The sequence below is a fragment of the Bison bison genome, unplaced genomic scaffold (genome assembly GCF_000754665.1).
Source record: "Bison bison bison isolate TAMUID 2011002044 unplaced genomic scaffold, Bison_UMD1.0 scf7180017864390, whole genome shotgun sequence".
Taxonomy (NCBI): Eukaryota; Metazoa; Chordata; class Mammalia; order Artiodactyla; family Bovidae; genus Bison; species Bison bison.
Genome location: NW_011494962.1, coordinates 636,857 through 645,923, shown reverse-complemented (window position 1 = coordinate 645,923; position 9,067 = coordinate 636,857).

The following is a 9,067-nucleotide window of genomic DNA, read 5'->3' as shown; positions in this document are numbered from 1 at the left end:
CTGCTGATGGGCATCTAGGTTGCTTCCATGTCCTGGCTATTATAAACAGTGCTGCGATGAACATTGGGGTACACGTGTCTCTTTCAATTCTGGTTTCCTCAGTGTGTATGCCCAGCAGTGGGATTGCTGGATCATAAGGCAGTTCTATTTCCAGTTTTTTAAGGAATCTCCACACTGTTCTCCATACTGTACTAGTATGCATTCCCACCAACAGTGTAAGAGGGTTCCCTTTTCTCCACACCCTCTCCAGCATTTATTGCTTGTAGACTTTTGGATCGCAGCCATTCTGACTGGCCTGAAATGGTACCTCATAGTGGTTTTGATTTGCATTTCTCTGATAATGAGTGATGTTGAGCATCTTTTCATGTGTTTGTTAGCCATCTGTATGTGTTCTTTGGAGAAATGTCTATTTAGTTCTTTGGCCCACTTTTTGATTGGGTCATTTATTTTTCTGGAATTGAGGTGTAGGAGTTGCTTGTATATTTTTGAGATTAGTTGTTTGTCAGTTGCTTCATTTGCTATTATTTTCTCCCATTCTGAAGGCTGTCTTTTCACCTTGCTTATAGTTTCCTTTGTTGTGCAGAAGCTTTTAAGGTTAATTAGGTCTCATTTATTTATTTTTGCTTTTATTTCCAATATTCTTGGAGGTGGGTCATAGAGGATCCTACTGTGATGTATGTCGGTGAGTGTTTTGCCTATGTTTTTCTCTAGGAGTTTTTTAGTTTCTGGTCTTATGTTTAGATCTTTAATCCATTTTGAGTTTATTTTTGTGTATGGTGTTAGAAAGTGCTCTAGTTTCATTGTTTCACAAGTGATTGACCAGTTTTCCCATCACCACTTGTTAAAGAGATTGTCTTTAATTCATTGTATATTCTTGACTCCTTTGTCAAAGATAAGGTGTCCATACCTGTGTGGATTTATCTCTGGGCTTTCTATTTTGTTCCATTGATCTATATTTCTGTCTTTGTGCCAGTACTATACTGTCTTGATGACTGTGGCTTTGTAGTAGAGCCTGAAGTCAGGCAGGTTGATTCCTCCAGTTCCATTCTTCTTTCTCAAGATAGCTTTGGCTATTCGAGGTTTTTTGTATTTCCATACAAATTATGAAATTATTTGTTGTAGCTCTGTGAAGAATACTGTTGGTAGCTTGATAGGGATTGCATTGAATCTATAAATTGCTTTGGGTAGTATACTCATTTTCACTGACATCGTATATTTCTCCATCTATTAGTGTCCTCTTTGATTTCTTTCACCAGTGTTTTATAGTTTTCTATATATAGGTCTTTAGTTTCTTTAGGTAGATATATTCCTAAGTATTTTATTCTTTTTGTTGCAATGGTGAATGGAATTGTTTCCTTAATTTATCTTTCTATTTTCTCATTATTAGTGTATAGGAATGCAAGGGATTTCTGTGTGTTGATTTTATATACTGCAACTTTACTATATTCATTGATTAGTTCTAGTAATTTTCTGGTGGAGTCTTTAGGGTTTTCTATATAGAGGATCATGTCATCCACAAACAGTGAGAGTTTTACTTCTTCTTTTCCAATTTGGATTCCTTTTATTTCTTTTTCTGCTCTGACTGCTGCAGCCAAAACTTCCAAAACTATGTTGAATAGTAGTGGTGAAAGTGGGCACCCTTGTCTTGTTCCTGACTTTAGGGGAAATGCTTCCACTTTTTCACCATTGAGGATAATGTTTGCTGTGGGTTTGTCATATATAGCTTTTATTATGTTGAGGTATATTCCTTCTATTCCTGCTTTCTGGAGAGTTTTTATCATAAATGGATGTTGAATTTTGTCAAAGGCTTTCTCTGCATCTATTGAGATAATCATATGGTTTTTATTTTTCAATTTGTTAATGTGGTGTATTACATTGATTGATTTGTGGATATTGAAGAATCCTTGCATCCCTGGGATAAAGCCCACTTGGTCATGGTGTATGATCTTTTTAATGTGTTGTTGGATTCTGTTTGCTAGAATTTTGTTAAGGATTTTTGCATCTATGTTCATCAGTGATATTGGCCTGTAGTTTTCTTTTTTTGTGGGATCTTTGTCAGGTTTTGGGATTAGGGTGAGGGTGGCCTCATAGAATGAGTTTGGAAGTTTACCTTCCTCTGCAATTTTCTGGAACAGTTTGAGTAGATTAGGTGTTAGTTCTTCTCTAAATTTTTGGTAGAATTCAGCTGTTAAGCCGTTTGGACCTGGGCTTTTGTTTGCTGGAAGATTTTTGATTACAGTTTCAATTTCCGTGCTTGTGATGGGTCTGTTAAGATTTTATATTTCTTCCTGGTCCAGTTTTGGAAAGTTGTACTTTTCTAAGAACTTGTCCATTTCTTCCACATTGTCCATTTTATTGCCATATAATTGCTGATAGTAGTCTCTTATGATCCTTTGTATTTCTGTGTTGTCTGTTGTGATCTCTCCATTTTCATTTCTAATTTTATTGATTTGATTCTTCTCCCTTTGTTTCTTGATGAGTCTGGCTAATGGTTTGTCAATTTTATTTATCCTTTCAAAGAACCAGCTTTTGGTTTTGTTGATTTTTGCTATGGTCTCTTTTGTTTCTTTTGCATTTATTTCTGCCCTAATTTTTAAGATTTCTTTCCTTCTACTAACCCTGGGATTCTTCATTTCTTCCTTTTCTAGTTGCTTTAGGTGTAGAGTTAGGTTATTTATTTGACTTATTTCTTGTTTCTTGAGGTATGCCTGTATTGCTATGAACTTTCCCCTTAGGACTGCTTTTACAGTGTCCCACAGGTTTTGGGTTGTTGTGTTTTCATTTTCATTTGTTTCTATGCAAATTTTGATTTCTTTTTTTATTTCTTCTGTGATTTGTTGGTTATTCAGCAGAGTGTTGTTCAGCCTTCATATGTTGGAATTTTTAATAGTTTTTCTCCTGTAATTGAGATCTAATCTTACTGCATTGTGCTCAGAAAAGATGCTTGGAATGATTTCAATTTTTCTGAATTTACCAAGGCTAGATTTATGGCCCAGGATGTGATCTATCCTGGAGAAGGTTCCGTATGCGCTTGAGAAAAAGGTGAAATTCATTGTTTTGGGATGAAATGTCCTATAGATATCAATTAGGTCTAACTGGTCTATTATATTGTTTAAAGTTTGTGTTTCCTTGTTAATTTTCTGTTTAGTTGATCTATCCATAGGTGTGAGTGGGTATTAAAGTCTCCCACTATTATTGTGTTATTGTTAATTTCTCCTTTCATACTTGTTAGTATTTGTCTTACACATTGCGGTGCTCCTATGTTGGGTGCATATATATTTATAATTGTTATATCTTCTTCTTGGATTGATCCTTTGATCATTATGTAGTGACCTTCTTTGTCTCTTTTCACAGCCTTTGTTTTAAAGTCTATTTTATCTGATATGAGTATTGCTACTCCTGCTTTCTTTTGGTCCCTATTTGCATGGAAAATCTTTTTCCAGCCCTTCACTTTCAGTCTGTATGTGTCCCCTGTTTTGAGGTGGGTCTCTTGTAGACAACATATGTAGGGGTCTTGTTTTTGGATCCATTCAGCCAGTCTTTGTCTTTTGGTTGGGGCATTCAACCCATTTACATTTAAGGTAATTATTAATAAGTATGATCCTGTTGCCATTTACTTTATTGTTTTGGGTTCAAATTTATACACCGTTTTTGTGTTTCCTGTCTAGAGAATATCCTTTAGTATTTGTTGGAGAGCTGGTTTGGTGGTGCTGAATTCTCTCAGCTTTTGCTTGTCTGTAAAGCTTTTGATTTCTCCTTCATATTTGAGTGAGATCCTTGCTGGGTACAATAATCTGGGCTGTAGGTTATTTTCTTTCATCACTTTAAGTATGTCTTGCCATTCTCTCCTGGCTTGGAGAGTTTCTATTTAAAGATCAGCTGTTATCCTTATGGGAATTCCCTTATGTGTTATTTGTTGTTTTTCCCTTGTTGCTTTTAATATTTGTTCTTTGTGTTTGATCTTTGTTAATTTGATTAATATATGTCTTGGGGTGTTTCGCCTTGGGTTTATCCTGTTTGGGACTGTCTGGGTTTCTTGGAGTTGAGTGATTATTTCCTTCCCCATTCTTGCCTGGAGAATCCCAGGGACAGGGCAGCCTGGTGAGATGCCGTCTACGGGGTCGCACAGAGTCGGACACGATTGAAGCGACTTAGCAGCAGCAGTAGCAGCAGTCTATTCATTGATCTTGTTTGGATGAGCTGTCATTATCTTTACAGAACTTTTCTTTAACATTTTTCCCCATAATTTTGTCAATTACAGTCTAGGTTTTCCTGCTCTGGTAGCAACTCTTATGTATTTTTCTACTCTTGGGCCTCTGCTCCAGGAAGCTATGATTCTACTTATCCGTCTCTTCAATTTTATGGTATGGTGATTTGCCCTGTGACCGCGGTTCTCTGATGGATATAAGAAGGGTTGCTTACTTTTAGTTTTTTTTTTTTTTTTCTTAAACTTGTTGTGTGAATGGGCATGATCATGTCTAGACTCCTTACATGTCAGACTAAAAACCACAAATATGTAATTTATTGTGTAATCTTAAAAGATAAAGGCAAAAGGAGAAGTGGACAGCAGAGGATAAGATGGTTAGATAGCATCACTGACTCAGTGAACATGAATTTGTGCAAACTCTGGGAAACAGTGAAGGACAGAGGAGCTTGGTATGCTATAGTCCATGGGGTTGCAAAGAGTTGGACATGACTGAGCGACTGAACAACAACAACTACCATTTCTGTGATTAAGCATGCTCATTGATTGACTGGCTGGATAATGAATAAGTAAGTGAATACAGTAGGAGTTAAGTAAAAAAAGAAGCAACTAGAGTCATATATGACAACATGTTTTTATTCCCTTAAAAATATAAAATGAATCCAGAAAATAATCACTTTAGCTTTTTTTTTTTTTTTAATATGTAGGATTCCTCAGCAAATAGTCTCTAAAATTCTGAGATTTCTATGTAGAAAATTTAATGCTATATGTTCTTGAGAATAAGCACTTAGAGGGTAAGACAAGCAACACTGGATAAAGGTAAAAGTTCATCCATACAACACAGTTGAGGATTAGGCCTCAGCTGATGAAGGTGAAAGTGGAGAGTGAAAATGTTGGCTTAAAGCTCAACATTCAGAAAACGAAGATCATGGCATCTGGTCCCATCACTTCATGGCAAATAGATAGGGAAACAGTGGAAACAGTGTCAGACTTTATTTTTTGGGGCTCCAAAATCACTGCAGATGGTGACTGCAGCCATGAGATTAAAAGACATTTACTCCTTGGAAGGAAAGTTATGACCCACCTAGACAGCATATTAAAAAGCAGAGACATTACTTTGCCAACAAAGGTCCGGCTAGTCAGGGCTGTGGTTTTTCCTGTGGTCGTGTATGGATGTGAGAGTTGGACTGTGAAGAAGGCTGAGCGCCAAAGAATTGATGCTTTTGAACTGTGGTGTTGGAGAAGACTTGAGAGTCCCTTGGACTCAAGGAGGTCCAGCCAATCCATTCTGAAGGAGATCAGCCCTGGGATTTCTTTGGAAGGAATGATGCTAAAGCTGAAACTCCAGTACTTTGGCCACCTCATGCAAAGAGTTGACTCATTGGAAAAGACTCTGATGCTGGAAGGGATTGGGGGCAGGAGGAAAAGGGGACGACAGAGGATGAGATGGCTGGATGGCATCACTGACTTGATGGACGTGAGTCTGAGTGAACACCGGGAGTTGGCGTTGGACAGGGAGGCCTGGCGTGCTGCGATCCATAGGGTCTCAAAGAGTCGGACACGACTGAGTGACTGAACTGAACTGAACTGAATCCTATAGGGAGGAGAAGGCAATGGCACCCTACTCCAGTACTCTTGCCTGGAAAATCCCATGGACCGAGGAGCCTGGTAGGCTGCAGTCCATGGGGTCACGAAGAGTTGGACATGAATGAGCGACTTCACTTTCACTTTTCACTTTCATGCATTGGAGAAGGAAATGGCAACCAACTTCAGTGTTCTTGCCTGAAGAATCCCAGGGACGGGGGAGCCCGGTGGGTTTCCGTCTTTGGGGTTGCACAGAGTCAGACAATGACTGATGCGACTTAGCAGCAGTAGCAATCCTATAAGGAACTCTGGAGCTAAGCTGGTCCTTCAAATTTGCATCTCTGGAAGCCAGAAGGCTGAATCTTTATACCCCACACCTGTTACCTTGTCCATTCATTTGATGTAGGCTGTCCCTGAGAAGGGTGACTCACTTTGGCAGACAGCAATTCCCAGAAAAAGACAGCATAGAATTCAGTTGCTAACATTCTCAGTAGCTTGGGAAGTACATCAGTCCTGATTGGAGAATCTTGGTAGCAAACCAGAGTACTTGCTGTACTCACTGCTTGATTTGCTTGATTAGTATGTGACTTTCCTTTACCAGCCCCTCCAGTGTTCTATCCAGTCTCTTTTCTTGATGAAACTCACAAAAAATTAGTGGGACAAACTACACTCCCAATCGTTGCAGCCTGTCCTGAAACTGCAACTAATATTCATCACCTTCCTATCCCACTACAATTCTAGTTCCATGACCCTTGACAACACCTTGAACTAGACCAGACATTTCACCTGGCAGGGTGACCAAGATACTCATCACTAAGGGGTTTAAGCCCCTGGATATAATACCCCATTTCTACTGAACTTACCTATTTTCTGTCAAAACTTAACAGGGGACTATCAAGAGATATCTAGTGGATCAGCTTGGAGTCAAATACATTCTTCACTTCCAGCCTTAGGCAACAGCCCTACATTCTCCTGATAACCAGGATTAATGAGTCCTGTTAGGACTGTGACTCATTTTCTTTCCTGCTGGGCTCCTGGCATAAGAAATCCAGAGGAGCAGACATAGCTTAAAATTTAATGAGATTCTCACCGTGTTGCCTGAGTTTGCACTCAGGAAACCAGAGCTTCTGACAGATCCTAAAATGGTGAGGACATAAGCACAAATTCCCCTTTTACTAGCATAATCATGCATTTCAGAAAAGGAAATAATCAGACCTTTCAGAAAATACTAGTCTCTGGCTCTGAACCTATACTAATTCCAGGAGACCCATAACATCATTGTGACCCACCAGACAGAGTAGGAGCTTAGGGAGGTTAGGTGATCAGTGGAGTTTTAGCTTAGGTCCATCTCACTGTGGGCCCAGTGTTTCCCCAAAATCCATTCTGTGGTTATTTCCATTTCCAGAATGTACAATTGGAATAGATCGGCTGGCAGAATTCCCCCTTACCAGGCATTTGGTCCTGTCCAAAACATCCATAAGACCCATACTGAAAGGTCTTTAATACTTGGTCTTTGATACTTGGTCATACTGAAAGGTCTTTGATACCTGGTCATATTTGGTCTTGTCTAAAACCATTTTTTTCAGTCCAGTGTTTCTCATGATGTACTCTGCATATAAGTTAAATAAGCAGGGTGACAATATACAGCCTTGACGTACTCCTTTTCCTATTTGGAACCAGTCTGTTGTTCCATGTCCAGTTCTAACTGTTGCTTCCTGACCTGCATATAGGTTTCTCAAGAGGCAGGTCAGGTGGTCTGGTATTCCCATCTCTTTCAGAATTTTCCACAGTTTATTGTGATGCACACAGTCAAAGGCTTTGGCATAGTCAATAAAGCAGAAATTGATGTTTTTCTGGAACTCTCTTGCTTTTTTGATGATCCAGAGAATGTTGGCAATTTGATATCTGGTTCCTCTGCCTTTTCTAAAACCAGCTTGAACATCTGGAAGTTCACGGTTCACATATTGCTGAAGCCTGGCTTGGAGAATTTTGAGCATTACTTTACTAGCATGTGAGATGAGTGCAATTGTGTGGTAGTTTAAGCATTCTTTGGCATAGCCTTTGGGATTGGAATGAAAACTGCTCTTTTCCAGTCCTGTGGCCACTGCTGAGTTTTCCAAATTTGCTGGCATATTGAGTGCAGCACTTTCACAGCATCGTCTTTCAGGATTTGGAATAGCTCAACTGGAATTCTATCACCTCCACTAGCTTTGTTTGTAGTGATGCTTTCTAAGGCCCATTTGACTTCACATTCCAGGATGTCTGGCTCTAGGTCAGTGATCACACCATCATGATTATCTGGGTTGTGAAGATCTGTTTTGTACAGTTCTTCTGTGTATTCTTGTCATCTCTTCTTAATATCTTCTGCTTCTGTTAGGTCCATACCATTTCTGTCCTTTATCGAGCCCATCTTTGCATGAAATATTCCTTTGGTATCCCTGATTTTCTTGAAGAGGTCTCTAGTCTTTCCCATTCTATTGTTTTCCTCTATTTGTTTGCATTGATCCCTGAGGAAGGCTTTCTTATCTCTTCTTGCTATTCTTTGGAACTCTGCATTCAGATGTTTATATCTTTCCTTTTCTCCTTTGCTTTTCACTTCTCTTCTTTTCACAGCTATTTGTAAGGCCTCCCCAGATAGCCATTTGGCTTTTTTGCATTTCTTTTACATGGGGATGGTCTTGATCCCTGTCTCCTGTACAATGTCACGAACCTCATTCCATAGTTCATCAGGCACTCTATCTATCAGATCTAGGCCCTTAAATCTATTTCTCACTTCCACTGTATAATCATAAGGGATTTGATTTAGGTCATACCTGAATGGTCTAGTGGTTTTCCCTACTTTCTTCAATTTCAGAAATATCAATGGTCTAGTGGTTTTCCCTACTTTCTTCAATTTCAGAAATATCAATAACCTCAGATATGCAGATGACACCACCCTTATGGCAGAAAGTGAAGAGGAACTCAAAAGCCTCTTGATGAAAGTGAAAGTGGAGAGTGAAAAAGTTGGCTTAACGCTCAACATTCAGAAAACGAAGATCATGGCATCCAGTCCCCTCACTTCATGGGAAATAGATAGAGAAACAGTGGAAACAGTGTCAGACTTTATTTTTCCGGGCTCCAAAATCACTGCAGATGGTGACTGCAGCCATGAAATTAAAAGACGCTTACTCCTTGGAAGGAAAGTTACAACCAACCTAGATAGCATATTCAAAAGCAGAGACATTACTTTGCCAACAAAGGTTCGTCTAGTCAAGGCTATGGTTTTTCCTGTGGTCATGT